This window comes from Megalobrama amblycephala, linkage group LG24, assembly GCF_018812025.1.
Source record: "Megalobrama amblycephala isolate DHTTF-2021 linkage group LG24, ASM1881202v1, whole genome shotgun sequence".
NCBI classification, from domain to species: Eukaryota; Metazoa; Chordata; class Actinopteri; order Cypriniformes; family Xenocyprididae; genus Megalobrama; species Megalobrama amblycephala.
This window is the reverse complement of record NC_063067.1, coordinates 10,035,970-10,056,565: the sequence shown is the minus strand read 5'-3', so window position 1 is coordinate 10,056,565 and position 20,596 is coordinate 10,035,970. Positions and strand designations below refer to the sequence as shown.

The 20,596-nt window shown below is 36.0% G+C and overlaps 1 protein-coding gene and 1 long non-coding RNA gene across 3 annotated transcripts in view; one reads left to right on the top strand and one right to left on the bottom strand.

Moving 5' to 3' along the window:
* Positions 1-3,613: 3,613 nt before the first annotated feature.
* LOC125259542 lies at positions 3,614-4,995 on the bottom strand. Its single transcript, XR_007182852.1, has 3 exons — positions 4,880-4,995; positions 3,817-3,925; positions 3,614-3,662 (listed from the first exon to the last, which is right to left on the bottom strand). It is a non-coding gene; the product is annotated as an uncharacterized LOC125259542 (long non-coding RNA).
* The window catches only part of LOC125259541 (teashirt homolog 2), a 175,333-nt gene continuing 159,302 nt past the window's right edge, over positions 4,566-20,596 (top strand). Inside the window, exons 1-2 of one of the 2 annotated variants that reach the window (XM_048177213.1) lie at positions 4,566-4,613; positions 4,886-4,974. The gene's annotated coding sequence lies outside the window, so the exon portion shown is untranslated. The remainder of the gene's footprint in view (positions 4,614-4,885; positions 4,975-20,596) is intronic. The other variant, XM_048177212.1, reaches the window with a different exon arrangement.

Below are 20,596 nucleotides of genomic sequence, written 5' to 3'. Positions count from 1 at the left end.
GCGGAGGGGAAGAAAAAGCAAAAAAAAACTGAAAGGGAGGGAAAAAAACAGCAGTTTGATGTGTCCTATTATGTGTCCCAGCTAGAGCCATAAATAATTGTGACAAGTTTTTTGTTGCGCGTGAAAGTCCTTGACTCTGCCTCCTGTTCCAGCGCCTCCTCTCTGGCGCTGAGATGCTGCCAAACTCCCCCCACCCGCTCCCAGATGATAGATGGCACAGCGAAGCAAATGACAACGGGATAGATTTTTAGTTTGTGCTTTGGAAGGGATCAGTAATGGTGCTTTGCTGTACAAAGCAATAAATGGGAAGGACGAGTGAGGGAGAGGCAGAACGAGAGGAAGAGGAGATGGAGGGGGGTAAAGATTCATTGCTGCAGTCTGAGGGGGTTGGAAATGATAATCACTGACATGTGAATTACTAAATATGGACTTTTGGGCATTTTAGCAAAGTTTTTGTACTGGACTGGACAGCGAAGGATGAATTGGCAATTTTTCTTTGGCAGGAAAAATTCAAGGAAGTGGAGCTGTTGCCTGCCATGCCAGTTTTCCTGTGCAGTTTATTAGAATGCATGTGCACTGATACACTGAGCCGTGGTGCTAATGCGGACGACGCACGTTTGAATCTGGTTTGCAACATTTCCTGACCTCTTTTTCTACTGTCTATAAATATTATTATTTTTAAATAAAATAAAATTTTTGATTTAAAGAGGTCTACAAGACCTCAACAAAGGAATCTTTTTCCATTCATCTCAATGGCAGTTGCTCTCAGTTCTGGGCAAAGATGTTTTTGAGTCTATGACTTGAACCGTAAATGAGTTGCAGGAAAATGAAGTCATGACAGTGAAGGTTGGCTGATGGCAACACAGAAAGTGCACAATCCCTTTTATTAAAGACTATCCTGATCTGTGACATCAAAAAGTATATAAGAATATAAGCTACTGCATGCTTTTTAAGAGCTTTAAAATTTAATTCTCATGAAACTATGTTTTTGAGGTCTTGTACAATAGGTTTACAAGGTCAAAAAAGGTCAAGGTCTCTTTTCTCACAGTGTCTGAAACAGTTCGATAAAGGATTCGGTCTCTCTAAACCGCCTGCTCTGCTCTGATTGGTCAGATGGCCCAGCCTGTTGTTATTGGTTTACCGCTTACAGTGTGTCGGAAACAAAATGCCCATTACCATTTCTGAATATCAGCTCTGTATCTTCCTGGACACTTGATACACAGTGATACAAACAGTAACGATGGTGTTGGTTTTACCGTATCAATTCAAGTCCTCATCCTTTGGAAGTGCAGCAAAGTGGATTTACTTTCACGTCACAGAAAACAGTGTCATCTTGACATGTCGACAAACGAACCAAACTCTTCCAGTCTCAGGTACAACTACAGTGTTTGAGGGCAGAACGTTGGGTCAAAATTAAATGTTGTTCAGGGGCAGCCAATAAAGACCATAGGCAATATGTTACATATTTATATGCTTAAAGGTGCTCTAAGCAATGTCACGTGTTTTTAGGCCAAAACATTTTTTGTCACATACAGCAAACATCTCCTCACTATCCGCTAGCTGCCTGTCCCCTGAACACACTGTAAAAAAACGCGGTCTCTGTAGTCGCCACAAGCTCCGAAAACGTCAATAAAAACAAACTGGTGCAGCCTGGACCACGAATCATAATAAACATGCTCCAGCCAATAACCGACAAGAATGATTTTAAATGCGCGTTCATGACTGTTTCAGGAAGCACGGAGGGGAGGGGGAGGAGGAGGGAGGGTCTAGCTAGCCTGTTTTGTTTGACAACACTTCGAACGTCAACAGGAAGTTACTCCACCTAGGATCGCTTAGAGCACCTTTAATTGCATTTGATGGAAAAAAATGCTCTTTGGCCCTGTTTACACCTGGTATTAAAGGGTTAGTTCACCCAAAAATTAAAATAATGTAATTTATTACTCACCCTCATGGCGTTCCACAGCCGTAAGACCTTCGTTAATCTTCGGAACACAAATTAAGATATTTTTGTTGAAATCCGATGGCTCAGTGAGGCCTGCATAGACAGCAATGACATTTCCTCTCTCAAGACATATTTAAATCAGTTCATGTGAGTACAGTGGTTCAATATTTATTTATTTATTTTTTATAGATTTGTTTTTGCCTTTATTATGATAGGACAGTGATTAGACTGGAAGCTAAGTGGGAGAGAGAGAGAGAGAGGGGGACGGAATCAGGAAAGGACCACGAGCCAGGACTCGAACTCGGGTCGCCCGAAGCGTATTGGTGCTACACGTGACACAGTGGTTCAATATTAATATTATAAAGCAGCGAGAATATTTTTGGTGCGCCAAAAAAACAAAATAACGACTTATATAGTGATGGCCGATTTCAAAACACTGCTTCATGAAGCTTTGGAGCGTTATGATTCTTCTGTATCGAATCATGATTTGGATCACGTTGAAACTGCTGAAATCACATGACTTTGGCGCTCCGAACCGCTGATTCGACACAAAAGATTCATAACACTCCGAAGCTTCATGAAGCAGTGTTTTGAAATCAGCCATCACTATATAAGTCATTATTTAGTTTTTTTGGTGCACAAAAGAATATTCTCGTCGCTTTATAATATTAATATTGAACCACTGTACTCACATGAACTGATTTAAATATGTTTTTAGTACATTAATGGATCTTGAGAGAGGAAATGTCATTGCTGGCTATGCAGGCCTCACTGAGCCATCGGATTTCAACAAAAATATCTGAATTTGTGTTCCGAAAATTAATGAAGGTCTTACGGGTGTGGAACGCCATGAGGGTGAGTAATAAATGACATTATTTTCATTTTTGGGTGAACTAACCCTTTAAGACAAGTGGATGACGCAAAATACAGGTGTAAATGGGGTGTTAAATGTTTTGAGCTTGTCTATGCGTTCAAACAGCCACAAAAGACTGCCTTCTCTCCACCTACTGACCTAATGCGCAAACATTATGGGAAGCGCGCTAGTCAGACGGGATTTAAACTTTGTCGGCTGAAGACTCAAGTTTGGTTTGAAGACATACCAAGCACAATAATCTCTCACCATTCCTGATTTCTAACACACACTCACCGCGTTTGGCGTGGTATTGCGGCTTTCAGAGCAAAAACGAAAGCTGCTGCTGTTTTTCCGTCATCTACTTTTACGTTCATATGTAAATTGATTGATCTTATTTTGTCCATTAGATCAAAAGATCTGAAAAAACCCATACATTTACCCGCCCATAGACCCTCCCCTTAAAGAAATCAGGACAGAAGCAGTTAAAAGTAAAGAAACAGATTAAAACACCAGGTGTAAACAGGTATGTGTCTCCTTCATCCGATTGACCGAAACGCATCTTAATACCAGGTGTAAACAGGGCCTGTGCCTCCAGATAGTTTAGTTACGGTTGCTACCAGCAGGGGCTTACTAGGCTATGCTAACCAGCCAGTTCTTGACTCCTTGATTTGTATCTGGCTTATGACATTTCTCAGTCTGCAATTGTTTCCTGTCCTCTTTCTCTGCTGTAAAAAAATAAATAAAACAACAAAAAGAGAACATGATCAAGTGAAACTTGAGAAAGCATTTGCTCGCATATGTATCATTTCGAAACATGCTTACCTCACCACAGTTATTTGTTCCACAGCACTTGCTCATCTTCACTGCCTGTGACATTATGTGGGAAAATCAAAGTGAAGTAAGCTTGCATATTCATCAAGATAATTACAATACACATACATATGCGTTGAACTTTACATAATGAAAATGGACAGGAGTGAAAGCGGCCCCCGCACTCATTACAAATGGATGTGACTTTTACCTGGTTAGCACTCTGGTAATGAAGTGCCATCATCTTGTCCACAGCTGTGTGATGGATACGTGGGCCTGGTTAAAATACCCTCCGCAGATCCTCATCGCCAATTAGATGGCTGATAGATGGCATTATCAGTCACGTTAATGAGCACGGACTGACACGTGTGCCTGCTGTGGTCACCTGGCCTACGTGCCCCCGGTACCACGCTGCACCACATTTACCAGTTTCCATCCAGCTGGGCATGTTAAACATTGATAGCCCCTGAATTTGATCCTGACTCTATGAGGTCTAGTACAGAACATTCAGATCGACCCAAACTCAGATTTAAAGTGAATTACATTCAAAAGTATGCATTACTCGCATTTAAATAGGGTAAAAAATTATTTTTAAATTTTTTTTTTAAAATTTGATTCTGGTGATTTTATAAAAATGAATGCTAAATAAACATTAAAATTAAAAACATATACACAAAAAATGTTTGCATATATATTCACATACAAACATTACAGAAACTTGTATAATAAATGCATTAGTTTCTCAATAAGTGAAAAAATATTTTTCAGAAAAAAATTGTAGGGTGTTTATTGGTTTATTTTAATTAACGAAGAAAAATGTTGGTCTCTTTTTGTTATATAAAGTTTACATTACTGTCTTGGAAACTGTTTTCGATGCATTTAATATTTATTTTACCAACTAAAACAAATATTTTCGCTTATTTGGTTTCCAAGGAGACAGCGTTGACAGTGAAGAGCTTGAGGTGAAATATGAGACGTGATGTGTCAAGAAAACAAAGAGACATGACGGTAAATATCACTTTTAAACAAAAAAGTTTTGTTGTGCATCATTTCCAATTATAATATACACGTAAAAAGCGTGAAAATATTATTTAACTATGTGCATCTACAGCCTTAGCAAGATAAAGGAGTAGGCTGCATGACAAATTGATTAAACTAACGTTAGTTTCAGAGTGGAAAATGTTTTATAAATTTATTTTCTAAAAATCCACAGGGCCAAAATTGCCCACTGTACTGTTAGTGTTTTGATATGTATGTGTTTTAAACGTTTTTACCTGCAGTACACGGTGTTCACGTGCAGCACGTGCAAAGAAGATCTTCTTCATCGCTGGCAAACTATAAGATGCAGGCTCGAGTCAAAGGATTATAGGTAAATACCTTTTTAAAGTTTTCTCTGTCTTCTTAAGTATTACATTAAAGCTTTTACTGAGAGAGAAAAAGCGCCAAAACAAAGATTCAGTGCGTGAGGGAGCTTGTCAAAATAATTCACACCGAATCGCGAACCGATTCAGAACGGTTTACTAACCGCTTGACCGACCCTGCATCCCAATGTGCATACTATCCACCCTATCCGCTCTAAATAGTATTGAAAATGACTAATGTCACACACTATTTAGGATGGATAGTATGCACATTGAGACGCAGGCCGACTCATTGTAAAGAATCGGTTCAAAAGAGTGATTCATTCACGAATCGAACATCGATGCGCCTGTTCTGATTCTAAAAAGCAGGCAGAAAATACTGGAAATGGCCTATTTAGAATCTAGATTTTATTCAATTGTGTTTGTTCAAACTTGTTTAATATTTACAAAGAATGTTTTTCTGCTGCATATTCATTTTTCTTTTAACTTTTGTTGTCGTATTATGGTTTATGTGAATTGTTAGGTCTTGATTGTTAGGTGGTTGTTAGATCCCCTCACGCTCTTTACAAAGACTAATAGATTATACTCATGCTGTAAACAATAATTTTTATTTACTATACAGCAAAAGTGAATTTTCATGATCAGAGTCACGTGAGGGAATCGTGATGTAGAGCGAAAAACTTCATTTAAATTCAGTACTTGGCCTGCACTTGAGAGGCCATTGCCATTTGCTGCTTGAAATGCGCCTTTAGTCCCACAAACAACACAGGCCGTGACCGTTTCCTGATTGGAAACATTTTTACTGGAAAATAGCATCTGTTGGCTTATTAACATGAGTGGGTTGCATTATAAGAATGCATTATATTTGGTTCTCCAAGGGGTAGCAGAGTTACAGACAATAATTTAAACCATCAAAGAAAAGAAAAGGTTCTAGAGATGCACATAAACAAATCCGCACACACACTCTTCTTAGTACCAATGCACAAATGACTCGTTTTTCATTTTTTATCAGCAGGATAGCAGTGATAATCCTCGGAGCACAATGAAATGTGAAATCTCTGTTGTGTTTGTATAACTGGCATTCCTTGTGCAAACCAAGCAACACCCTGAATCTCTCGGTGGACATCCTAATTAAACAAACTCACACAAGCATTACAGCCAAGGTTGTGATTTATGATATCGCCTCAGATAGTTAAAGCCGGCTTCCGTAAAAATCCATCACGTACATCACCGGACATTACCGCCCTAATTAAACACCCAAATGCCTGCAGATATCATAAAATGAGAAAAAAAAAAAAAAAAAAAAAAAAACACTCTCTCGCCCTTAATAAAGCACAGCATCTGTGATATTACAGGACGATATTGGAGATATAAAAAAAAATCTCTCCACAAATGTGAGTGTAATTTGTCTATTTTAGGCCAAATGTTTCTCGCGATGTGAAACTGATTAATTATTTGAAATATACTGATTGCAACGAGCTGAGAATGTGGCATTAAAATAATGACTCCTGAGCCTCTTCTGAGTTTGTACATTTAGCATCGCACAACCATTAGGAATAATCTGTCCAATTAAAGGTTGTGTAATTAATTAAGTGCACATTCTGTGAAAAGGCAAGAAGGGAGAATTTATCAAACTGCTGAAATATGACCTATCTTGTCCAAAAGACTAATATGTTTAAACAAAAGATGAAAATTGATGACAACATTATTTGTAACAAAATGCTCACTGTGCAACTATGATGCATTTGTCCTCAGATTGCGCTTCTTAGCATTGTCCTTACAGAATTCGTGATGTATTACCCCAGGCAGCGTGGCAATAACTTTAGATGAAAGGCCTGCCTGTCTGGGGACTGTGTTTTCGTAATGCATATCCTGCTTGATATCTCGACCGTAACGGCGTGCGTGAGGCTCGCAACCTGTGGTGGCAGCTGCGAAAGTGTGACATATGGCTGTTTTTAAACATAAACATGATCTTTGTAGGTTTATCTAATGCACGACGCCACAATAATCTCCCACGTCAAGCACTTTGGACAGATTCACTCAAGTTCTAACGCCATCAAAGGATTTTCGAAGCTTGGCAGGCACGTTTCCTCTTCGAACGAGGCTGGAAGGGCCCCTGGTGCAAACCTTCTCTCTATTCGCCACGAAACCAAAGCCAAATAACCGTGTGTGGGCTTGGCTGTAGTTATCTGGGTACATGGGTGTGCGGAGGTGTGTGTTGATGGAGTTGCGGGCACGGGGCGAGCGTGTGTGGGCGTGTTGGCATACATGTGCAACATGGTGTTGTGGAGTACGCTGTGTGCAACTACCCAGGCGTTTTATGTCCCCATGCATATGTACACCATCAACAACAATTCATAATGATTAGTACCTAAGAATAATAATAATAATGATAATAATAATAATAAACACTTTGAAACACTGTACAGACAAATTTCCATGTAATCATGATTGATCCTACAGGAATCATTAATAAGTTTATTTAGTGAAACATTTCTTATTATTATCAATGTTGAAAATATGTTGCTTAATATTTTAGTAGAAAGAAAACCGTGATGCACTACCATTCAGAAGTTTGAGGTTTATATATAACTATATTACTTTGTTAATGTTTTTGAAAGAAGTCTCTTAATCATTCTAAATAGCTGATTTGGCATGATTTTTATGAATTATTATTGGTGCTCAACTATTAATAATGGTTCTTATAATTATCAATGTTGAAATAGAAAGTTCAAAAGAACAGCATTTGTTTGAAACAAATAAATTATATTACATTATAAATGTCTTTACTGTCACTTTAGTACGGAAGAGGATTAGGGCCAAGCAATAATAAAAAAATAAAACCATCTCAAGATTAAAGTTGTTAAATTTCAAGAAAAAAGTCGAGATAAAATGTTGAGAATAAACTGGTTAAATTACGAGAAAAAAACTCGTTAAATTTTGAGAAAAAGGTCAAGATAAAATGTTGAGAATAAACTCATTAAATTACGAGAAAAAAATCGAGATAAAATGTTGAGAATAAACTGGTTAAATTACGAGAAAAAAAATCATTAAATTTTGAGAAAAAGGTCAAGATAAAATGTTGAGAATAAACTCATTAAATTACGAGAAAAAAGTCGAGATAAAATGTTGAGAATAAACTCGTTAAATTACGAGAACAAATTTGTTAAATTATGAGAAAAATGTCATTAAATTTAGAGAAAAAAGAATAAACTCATTAAATTACGAGGAAAACACTTGTTAAATTTCGAGATAAAAGTCGAGATAAAATGTTGAGAATAAAGTAATTAAATTACGAGAAAAAACTTGTTAAATTACGAGAACAAATTCGTTAAATTATGAGAAAAATGTTGTTAAATTTCGAGAAAAAAGTCGAGATAAAATGTTGAGAATAAACTCATTAAATTACGAGAATAAAGTCATTAAATTATGAAAAAAAAGTCGTTAAATTACGAGAACAAATTCGTAAAATTATGAGAAAAATGCCGTTAAATTTCGAGAAAAAAGACGAGATAAAATGTTGAGAATAAACTCATTAAATTACGAGAAAAAAGTCGTTAAATTACGAGAACAAATTCGTTAAATTATGAGAAAAATGTCGTTAAATTTCGAGAAAAAAGTCGAGATAAAATGTTGAGAATAAACTCATTAAATTACGAGAATAAAGTCATTAAATTATGAAAAAAAGTCGTTAAATTACGAGAACAAATTCGTTAAATTATGAGAAAAATGCCGTTAAATTTCGAGAAAAAAGACGAGATAAAATGATGAGAATAAACTCATTAAATTACGAGAAAAAAGTCGTTAAATTACGAGAACAAATTCGTTAAATTATGAGAAAAATGTCGTTAAATTTCGAGAAAAAAGTCGAGATAAAATGTTGAGAATAAACTCATTAAATTACGAGAATAAAGTCATTAAATTATGAAAAAAAAGTCGTTAAATTACGAGAACAAATTCGTTAAATTATGAGAAAAATGCCGTTAAATTTCGAGAAAAAAGACGAGATAAAATGTTGAGAATAAACTCATTAAATTACGAGAAAAAAGTCGTTAAATTACGAGAACAAATTCGTTAAATTATGAGAAAAATGCCGTTAAATTTCGAGAAAAAAGACGAGATAAAATGTTGAGAATAAACTCATTAAATTACGAGAAAAAAGTCGTTAAATTACGAGAACAAATTCGTTAAATTATGAATTTGTTCTCATAATTTAATTACTTTTTTCTCGTAATTTAATGAGTTTATTTTTAACATTTTATCTCGACTTTTTTTCTCAAAATTTAACGAGTTTTTTCTCAAAATTTAACAACTTTAATCTCGAGATGGTTTTATTTTTTTTTATTATTGCTTGGCCCTAATCCTCTTCCGTACTTTAGTGCATCCTACTGAATAAAAGTATTAATTTCTCTTTTTTTCCCCCTTTTTTTTAATCTTACATCAAACTTTTGAATAGTAGAGCATCACGGTTTCTACAAAAATTATTAAGCAGCACAAATATTTTCAACATTGATAATAATAAGAAATTTCACCAGATCAGCATATTAGAATGATTTCTGAAGGATCATGTGACACTGAAGACTGGCGTAATAGAGTGCCCCAGGGATGAAGCATTTTTATAGGCAAAATCAGGAAGCGAGTTAGCATTTTAGGACTTCCGGTTCCAACGCCATAAAGTCTATGGGTTTTTTGAATGGGTTTTTGCTAAATCGCCTGAAATAAGGTCTGTGGTAAACAAAGCCTCTAAATACTTTCACGTTTTGATCTATGACATAAAACACACCAATTATAACCCACTTGTGATTTTTTAAACTTTTACTGTGTCTTAAAATCGGCGGTTGCTAACAAGTTGCTAAAAGGGACTACTTCCTTTGGCGGGGACTTTAGACGTCATCACTAAAAACGGGACATTTGGACAGCATTTCTCATGAAAAAGTGGAAAAGTATTCATAACAGCGCAGATCATAATCAGCGAGCATGTTTTTAAATAAAGTTGTTTTTTAAATAAAGTTTGAGGAAGCTTGGTGGTGACGACGTTGATCCGCGACCATGGTGTGCCGTAGTCCGTTTATAGCCTACTGTTAGCCTTTTATATCTGGCGACTTTATTTAGGCTTCAAAATCTATAAATGTTGTGTTCACTTGTAAAGATTATCTTGATAGACAAAACGTGTAAGTGTCATAACCCTTTGTTAAACACAGAGCTTATTTTCTGCGATTTTCCAAAAGTCTATGGGAAAAATGCATAGGCTTTCAACCGAGGGAACCCGTGCGCCGCTAACTTCCGGGTTGGCCTACAAAAACACGTCATCCCTGGGGCACTCTATGATGCAGAAAATTCAGCTTTGCATCCATACGTCAAAAAAAAACAAATAATTAGTTTTTCTCTCTTGTCCACCCTGTTACATTGGTGCTACTTGCCCTTTAAAATCTTAAGCATATGTCTAAAATCACATGACTTGCTAGAAGTGACATAGGCTGCATCCGAAAACCTAGGCAGCTGACTTGCTGCCTTGCTGCCTTATCAGGCAATGACTTGTAAGGCAGTGTTTGTGCATGAAGGCACCTCATGAAAATGATTTCGGACAGACTTCTGAGGCAGCGTAACAGTTCAGTGATCTACAGCAGTGTTTCTCAACTCCAGTCCTCGGGACCCACTGCTCTGCACATTTTGTGTGTATCCCTTATTTAACACACCTGATTTAGATCATCAGCTCATTAGGAGAGTCTGCATGAACTGAATTGAGTGTGTCAGATAAGAGAGCAAATGTGCAGAGCAGTGGGTCCCGAGGACTGGAGTTGAGAACCACTGATCTACAGCAATATAGCGCAAGCTTTGGTGAAAACTAAACAAATATTTAGTTACTACAGTAGTAATTTCTCGCTAGAAATGATATCAAAAGTGGAAAATGTTGGTCAAAAACATACATTTACACACAAACTGAACAGCAAATGCACCTTTCGGACGCCATCTTTATTTTTCCTGTCTCAGAATGAAAAGCACAGGATTGTGGGATATCAAAGGCAGCGAAGGATACATCTATGCTGTCTTTAAAAATCGAACAGATGAAGGTATCTCAGCAAACAGGAAGTGAAGCTAACACTGGATTCGTGGACGTGTCTTGATGCCTTCCTACCTTGAAATGTGTCCTCCGAAGGCAGCATTTTCCAGTTTTCGGATGCAGCCATAATTTCCTTGGGGGAAAAGCAACTCCAAGAGCAAAGTATTTCTCAAAAATCTTTTTCTAATTTTTTTGAAGACTTATCTAATAGCGTAAAGCATAACATGTCCACCCTGTTGTGTCAATTTATACTCGACATGGAAAGTTTTTTTTTTTTTTTTTAAATAGATTTTATACATCTATTAAATTAAATGTTAATCTAGACTAGTAATGGGCTTTATTAACTTAAAATGTCCACCCTGTTACACATTGCATTTGTAAAAATGTCATGTAAATATAGCTGTGAGCAGCAATTATCGGGGTTCAAGCACTTTAAGGCATTTAAGCATATGCGTAAAAAGGTATAGGCCCGGTTTCACAGACAGGGCTTAGCCTAAACCAGGATTAAGCCTTAGTTCCATTAGGGCATTTAAGTAGCTTTTATAAACGTACACTAGAAAAAGACATTACTGGTGTGCATCTTGAGACAAAACAATGACTCTGACATATTTTAAGATCTGTCAGCACAGTTACAACAGCTCAAACAAACATTTTAGTCTACGACTAGCTTAAGCCTTGTCTGTGAAACGTGAAACTGGGGGAATAATGTTTTAATTAGCAAGCCTGTAACCATCTTGATCATAGATGAAAAAGACCATTTACAGCCAATACAGGCAATTTACCATAGGAAATATGTGGTTTATAAAGCTTTTTAACAGTTATAGAGGTTGAGCTAAAGACCGAGGACTAGTTCGCCAAAGTTGGTTTTTGAAATAATCTCCAGTATTTAACAAACGATTCGATGGCCAGTGGCGGTCCTAGAGGCAAAGTTGCTCAGAATGAAGAGCTCTACCATGTGTTACGAATGTTGTTGGTGCGTGTGAAAAATCGGGCGAAACACAATCCTTTACACATGTGAAAAACGCAAAGGTGCCCCCCTGTGGCCAATTTCTTTCGAATTTCTCACAGACCTCTAGGAAAATGAGTAAAACAGGCCCAGCAAGTTTTGATCCGATCGGCCTCTGTTAACCTTGTCTGATAGCTGCGCAAAATTCATTGGCCGATGGAGGACATGTTTTTTGAGATGCGCCAGTGTCCTCATAGACAGTCATGGCGCCTTGGACAAAGACACTGCATGCCAATTTTTAAATCAATCGGACTAATGGTGAAGTAGTGATAGCCATTTTCATGTTTTTTTTTCTGTTATAGCACCACCAAGTGGCCGGTTGCCGCGACCTTTTTCACGTAACCACAGAATGACCTCTTACATTGTTGAAAATATCTCATTCCGTTCACACGTTAAAGCCATTTTAGCAAAACTTCAAATGTTTTGGCGGCCCTTAGGGACTAACAAGGTGATTCATGTAGTTCTTAATCTCAATGATTCCAACGACATAAGACACTTGAGCCTACAACGGTTTAGGAGTTATTTTATACTTTTCACTGCTGTAGCACCCCTGTCAGGCCGATTGGGGCGAGCCTTGATGACGTTGTAGGCTGTGTGAGTAATACCAGCGCTCAAAGTCTCTACGACTTTCGGTTTGATAGGGGAGAATGCTGATCCTTGGAAATTTTAACAATTACAATAGGGTTTCAGCACTACTTGAACCCCTAACAAGGTGGTCAATAATTATTTGGTAAATATTTGGTCATAATTATTAGGTTAGCCTGAGCTTGACCAGTGTGTTTTTCTGATAGACAAACATTTTCTCTCTCTTATAAGACTAAATAATAATAATACATTTTTTAAACATTTTTCTCAACAAACCTGACAAACTATGACCCATTACTCTTACTCCACATTAATAGACCTGTATACATTTGCACAAGCACATTTGATGCATCCGACTTCTTAATGCAGAAGCATTCACCCGCAGTCGTGTGATGCAGCCCTGTTTTGCCGCACCGTCTTTCCGTGCCAGTATCCCATATGGCGGTGATAAGCACCATGGAGATTCTGGCCAGAGACGAATGCCACACCATTCCAACACAGGAACACATGTCGGTCACTGCTCCCAACAGGATGTAGCTCCGAGGACATATTGCGCTAAGCCTTACTGTAAAAAAAGGCACAGGAACCTCATAAATCAAGAGAACAATCCTGACGCGCCACCCACACATCTCACATTAAACAGACATTCCATTGTTCCAGCACACATTTTTGACTGTTGACATATCCTCGTTCCGTACCGCATTGAACAATAAACTCGCATTATTAGTCTGCGCCACGGTGCGAACACAGGGAAAGCGCTGGCTTCCTTTAGCAGGATATTTTTGAAAAAGCATAATATTTACACCGAGGCATCACGTTAAAATGAAGAGGAAAACAGACAGAATGAACGGCTCATATATCAAGAGAAACCTTGAGGGTCAGTCATCACGGGACGTTACGTAATTTTCTTGGATGATGAGAGGAATGTACTGTAAAAGTGGCTCTTTTTTTTTTTTTTTTGGCTAAAAGGGTTTTGTGTTGTTTTGCAAGACAAACGTGGAGTGTGATTTTACCTGATGGACAGGAATGGACGAATAATAAACAGTAATCAGCATATTAAAGTAATTATTCACATGAAAATGATTATGTCATTATATTTACTCATCCCTATGTCATTCCAAACCCACATTTACTATCCCTTTAAGATATGCATTTTCTGCATTAAGCAGTGTGTTTGCTCAACATTAAGACAGACGTTCATCAAAAATCAAGAAACATCAACAAACATCAACCTCGCCATCAGTTTCATCACCAGGCTTAAGTGAACACACTAGTTAACGCTGGTTAACAAGCTGAGAATCAGATGTGTGGGCCGACCTGTTGTCATAATCTGTCAAAACGTGTCATGACTTGTCACAGCTTGACAGCTGAATGATAGGCCACATCAAGGGAAGAGTTGCTGCGTTTAGAAAAGCTCCAGTCTGCCCTGAAATAACCACACCTGTAGACGTGCCACTGCAACCCACCTACATTCAGCTGCCAAGCTCTGAGGTAGTTGCAGTTTCATATTGAGGAAAAAGATTCCATGCAGACTGTTGTTTCAGTTTGAGAAGCCCTTGAGGCCTTTTGAGGCCTTGAGAAATATAAATGGTAATTGTAAGAAACTTAAAACCTCCACTTAACAATCCTTGTAGTACTTAAATTTTATTATTCTATTTTATTAGTGTAGTACTTTTGAAGTACTTTTTGTGTGTACATGCATATATATATATATATATATATATATATAGAAGTCTCTTATGATTACCAAGGCTGCATTTAATCAAAAATACAGTAAATCAGTAATATTGTGAAATATTATTATAAATTAAAATAATCTATTTTAAAATGTAATAATTCAACAAATCAGCATATTAGAATGATTTCTGAAGGATCATGTGACACTGAAGACTGGAGTAATGATGCTGAAAATTCAGCTTTACATCACAGGTATAAATTATATTTTAAAATATATTCAAAATTTTTAAATTGTAGCGTCATTGACGAAAGGTTTCTAAAAGTGTAAAAAACTAATGGAGATATAATTCATTTTGAAGTTTTATTAACGGTTAACAATGAGATTATGTGGTTTTTATAATCAATTAACACTGCTTTTGTCATTTTTTACAAGATAGACAAAAATTTTGGTTTTACTGAATGACACTTTTGGTTATACCAAATGACAATAATTTCAAACAGTGCGAACAGGCTGATATCTAGCTAGCTAGCAAAAGGACAATCAAACATTTTATATTTAGTACAAGTTTTTAAAATATTACACCATTTTCCATGTTTTATAGCGGTTGCACCGAATGACCTGATGTTTCGGGACATGCGTATGAGCGAGTGAAAACATGAATTTTTCAAATAGTTACGAGAGAGTTCGTTTCATTGCTTCACGATCATGTGGTCCTGTGCAGGTGTCTGAATGATGTCACATCCTGTCACATGATATTGACCGCATGACTTGATCAAAAATGGTCCCTTTATATTGGTTACTCCGAATGACATCAATGAAATTCATTTTTCCGGACATTCTTTCTCATTACAAATCAATGACTTCTACTCATAATTTTAATACCATTTTGCACTATGTTGATATATGATGTTATAAAATCATGCCAGAATAAAAATATATACATTTATTACATTTTAAGATATTTTAATCAGAAATTAATTGGCTGTATGACGGTTAAACCGAATGACCTTTTGACACTTTAAAATCTTTAAAATACCTTTATATGTAGCAAAATATAATTAAAACCTTTTGGATTTAATAAAAGAGATCCAGTTGTACTACCTTACATACTTTGGATGTACTGTATGTTTACTGTATTTTTGATTAAATGCAACCTTGGTGATCATAAGAGACTATTTTCCTCACAAAATACACTGCAAATAAAGTATTTTTTAAGTTTTTCCAGTAATATATTTTTAAATACATCCTAAAAACATGATAAAATGATTTGCAAAATTGCATTATATATTATTATTATTTTTTTGTTTTGTTTTAGAGATTTGAAAAAGTTGATTTGAAAGAGTTATTTAATCTTTCGTGAATCAGACTGATCCGGTTGTGTATTTGTCCTTGTCATGAATGATTGCTGTTGGATGTTATGAAAATAATTTGGTTCCAGTGTTTTCTACAGGTGAAGTGTGTCATTTCTACACAACTAGCGCTACCAAAATGATAAGCAAAATAATGACTATTTTCAAACAGGTTTCCTGGACAAACCCCTGCCTCATCTGCATTTGGTTAATTAAACAGATAGCCCCACCCCCAAACTCATGCCATTGGTTGAGTCTGTGTTGCTCTGTTGGGATGCTCAAACAGCAGAGCAGTGTTTCAACGTATGAGTGTCTTGCTTATAGTTGACTCTATAGATTAAACTGGGATAGGAGAACTTGTATAACATCAAAAATTGACACATTTCACCTTTAAAATTATGGTGAATCAAAACTGGCTTTGATTTCCAGCTCTACCCCCAAAAGAGCCATCAGGAAGACAAGCAAGATGTCTTCCTTTTCAGAGAGAGAGAGAAAAAACGTGGTTGGAGAGAGAGAGAGTTAGTGAAAGAAAGAAAGAAAGAAAGAAAGAAAGAAAGAAAGGGGTAGAAAGACACAGAAAGAAAGAGTGGCTGTGGCTGACGAGCAAAATGCAGAGAGAGGGAGGCATAAATCCTGTGTCCTATATAAAAAGAAATACTATCCATGTCAAGGAAAGGTGGGATGCCCTAAAATGAATGATAACAGACTCATTAAAAATAACGGCCGCCTAAATGATAAATGACCTGCCTCCCGAGAAGAGCAGCGCAAGGCGGCCTCTACAAATTAAGACCGCAGTGCTGTTAAAGGTGTTATTTTCCCAGTACTTCCAGCACCAAAATATCAAGCAGCCACACCATTATTTGCTCTTTATTACTGCCCAGCGACGAGACCTTTGGAGATTTAAGGCGAGCCTGTACATTATCAGCCTCTGTTATTTTGTTAATTATCATGATTCTTGATTTATGACACGGTACGGCTTAATTAAAAAGTGAAATTGCATCAAATTGTAGGGGGTTTTATAGGCGATGGGGCTGGAACAAGCATTTGCAAGTGATGCATTTATGTAAAGGTGTATTCAGTGCATTGTAGGAGGGAATCATCAGAGATTATAGTTGCCTACACAATATATATATATATACACACACACATATATAGTGTAGGCAACTATATATATATATATATATATATATATATATATATATATATATATATATATATATATTCTGTATATATACACACTCAATTTTAAAGAACCCTTTATGCCAAAAAGGTTCTATTTAAGGAGAATACTTTAATGTTTAACAGATTATTGCAATTTTTTTCTAGTGACAAAGTATGTTCACAAGCTGCTTAATTAATGAAATTTCATTAAAATTAAAAATGAGTTAAAACAAAATTAATTAATTAATTAATTTAAACAAAATCCATAAATGCATGATGGGAACTTTGAAAGCTTGTTTTTGCCATGAAGTAAAAAAAAAAAAAGACTTTTTTTCTCGCAATTGCAAGTTTACATCTAGCAATTCTGACTTCCTTCTCAGAATTGCAAGATATAAACTCACAATTGTGTGATATAAAGCCAGAATTGCAAGATATAAAGTAAGAATTGTGAGATATAAACTCAATTCTCGCAATTCTGACTTTATAACATGCAATTGCGAGTTGTCAAGTCAGAATTGAGAGATATAAACTCGCAATTATGAGAAAAAAGTCAGAATTGCGAGTTTATATCTCGCGATTTTGAGAAAAAAAGTATTGTGAGAATTTTTTTTTTAATTTCGTGGCGGAAACAAGCTTCCATAATGGAACCCCTAGAAGGTTCTATGAAGCGCCTGACAGAACCCTTTAAGGTTCTTTATAGAATATTTCTCCTAAGATTATATGCTAAGTAGGTGAAAAGTGAAAAGAAGATGCTTAAACCCATAGAGCACACTCCAGTCAAGAGTTAGTTTACCCCCAAAATGATTCATTTATTCATCTTTACGTTGTTTAAAACCCCTTCTATTATGAAACACAAAAGAAGATATATTGAGGGTCCAAAAACATCATAAAAGTAGTCCATATGACATATGACTCCAAGTGTTCTGAAGTCATAAGCTTTGTGTGAGGAAACGGCCAACATGTGCTTGGTATATCAAACTTGGCATGATGTGCCAATGGGATTTGGCAGAGAGGAAGGCTTTTAGTGGGCTTCAAAACCAAAACACACAGAATAATGCACATTATATATATGACTTTGCAGTGCTTTTTATGTTTTTGTTTTTTTTGAGGGAGTTATGTGACTTGCTTTTCAAATGTGCTTCAAAATGGCTGCGTCCGAAAGCTGAAAAAAGTTGATTCTACTGGTAGGATACCGAGGCAGGAAGGCAACAAGGCACGTCTGAATCCAATGCTCGTGTCACATCCTGTCTCCTAAAAAACCTTCATCTTATCGATTTTTAAAGGCTGCATAGATGTATTCTTCATTGCCTTTGATATCCCACTATCCTGTGCATTCCATTCCATGACAGTTGAGGTACAATATAAAAACGGCATCTGAAACTTGCAGTTTGTGTGTAAAACTTTTTCCACTTTTGATGCCATTTCTAGCAATAAATTATTGTTGTACTAACTGTTTTGTATAGCTGTTTTGTTGTAGATAATTAAACCGATATGAAGTCTGTCTGAAATCAGTTTTGTGCCTGCTGTTTCAGGGCAGCGAGGCAACAAGCTTTCGGACGCAGCTCTTGTCTCCTTTTGTGTTGCAAAACAAGATAAAGAGTTAGTAAATAATGACAGAATTTTAATTTTGGTAGCACTGTTCCTTTAAACTACAAAAAAAAGCCGTATGGTTTGCTAGTTAACCTCATCAGACTTGTTTAAATGGGTTTGCATGATACCAACTCCAACTACAGGAACTACGTGGGTACTGCATAAATAGAAGTTCATTCACCTAGAAAAGTCCCACCTCAAAAGACGTACAGATCAAATAACAAATTTTTTTAGTAAACAAAATTTCATTTCTGCTTTTAAAACTTCTGGTAAGTGACTTACCAGAACTTGTGAACTTGTTTTCTATCCATTTTTGCAAACTAAGGGACGAGTCGAAATAATTTGCTTTTGTATTCGACAGAATACCACAGATACTTTGATAATATAGAGCTTAAAGGATTGGTTCACTTCAGAATTAAAATGTCCTGATAATTTACTCACCCCCATGTCATCCAAGATGTTTAAGTCTTTCTTTTTTCAGTTGAAAAGAAATTATGGTTTTTGAGGGAAACATCTCAGGATTTTCTCCATATAGTGAACTTCAACAGTTACCAACGGGCTGAAGGTCCAAATTGCAGTTACAATGCAGCTTCAAAGGGGAATTGTGATACCTTTTTTTGGAAAGGCTGTTTGACTTTGTAAACACTTGCTCGGTACTTCTGTCTACGTCACCTGTGACTTTTCCAATGTGATTACAGTGCAAGACGAGCATTTGCGGTTAAAAAGTATATAAATGTTTATTTTTTTTTTTAAAAAATGACCAATCGTTTCACTAGATAAGACCCTTATTCCTCGTCTGGGATCATGTAGAGCTCCTAAGCTGCACCGAAACTGTAATTTGGACCTTCAACCCGTTGAACCCCAGTGAAGTCCACTATATGGAGAAAAATCCTGGAATGTTTTCCTCAAAAACCTTAATTTCTTTTCCACTGAAGAAAGAAAGACATAAACATCATGGATGACATGGGGGTGAGTAAATTATCAGCAAATTTTAATTCTGAAGTGAACTAATCCTTTAAGTTGTATTTAATATACGATTATCCTTTTTAAATCTACTGGTTTTTCAAGATTCCTGTCTGGCCGTTTCTATAACACTACAACTGTAAACATGTCCCCAAAAATCTCATAATTCATTAGTGATGATTTGTTCACTCATGTAAGTAATTAAGTTAATACTTGATGATGACTGTGACACACCCACAATCAGAAGAAGAGCATCTCGAATCCACCCCTTCATGGCAAATTGGTGTTTCATAAAAGAAAAATTAGTCACAGTGTCGGTTGCTCACAACTGCTTTTAAATTGAAAAATTACTAATTAATTTTCCTTTGATTTCATGTCACGTCAGTCTGAAACTCTTAATCGTTGAAAATTATTTTTAATCATTATTTTGTTCTTGTTTTCCAGTAAAAATGCTTAAAAAATATATATTTTATTAGAAGCAAAATTCGATAAGATTTAAAGACAGAAATTATATTCCATGAGAATAAATCTTCACATCTTTTCTTTTGTAAAATATAATTAAAAAATTACTTTATATAAACAATATATAATATTTTTTAAATCTAACACAATTTAATAAAATTTAAAATGCAGTTTGCCTGATGAAAGGTTTGGAAAAAAAAAAAAAAAAAAAAAAATATATATATATATATATATATATATATATATATTATCAAGACTGTACAGAATTTTGCTTCTCAAGAAAAATTATTTTGTTTTCAGGATGTTTAAATTACTTTAAGATGATTTTAATGAAAACTAAGACAAAAAAAAAAAATTGTTGATTATGAATATGATTTCTTGCAGTGAAACATTAAGTGCTTTCTAACATACTACACAGATGGTGCCATTATTCTGTGATTCACAGTAAACGTGTACCTGCCGAATGTCTCGCCTTTTTGTGCAGTGAAACATCAGTTGTCTGCCATTCGCACTCCATGGAACTGGATTTCAGACAGGATTCAGAGTCCTGGACTGATAGATGTCAAACCCAGAGGAGGAGACATGAGAGATTACTGTATGTCAGAAAGAGCAGTGTCTCTTTCTTTATTCTGTAGTCGGTGGCATTCCTTTGCCGTGAGAACATCGTCTGGCACAAACAGTCCAGCGTTGTCAAAGCATTCAAAGACCTGTGAAGACAAGAGTTATGAAGCAGGAGAGTGTGCAACACGTTAAGTTCTCAGATTCAGACGCTTTA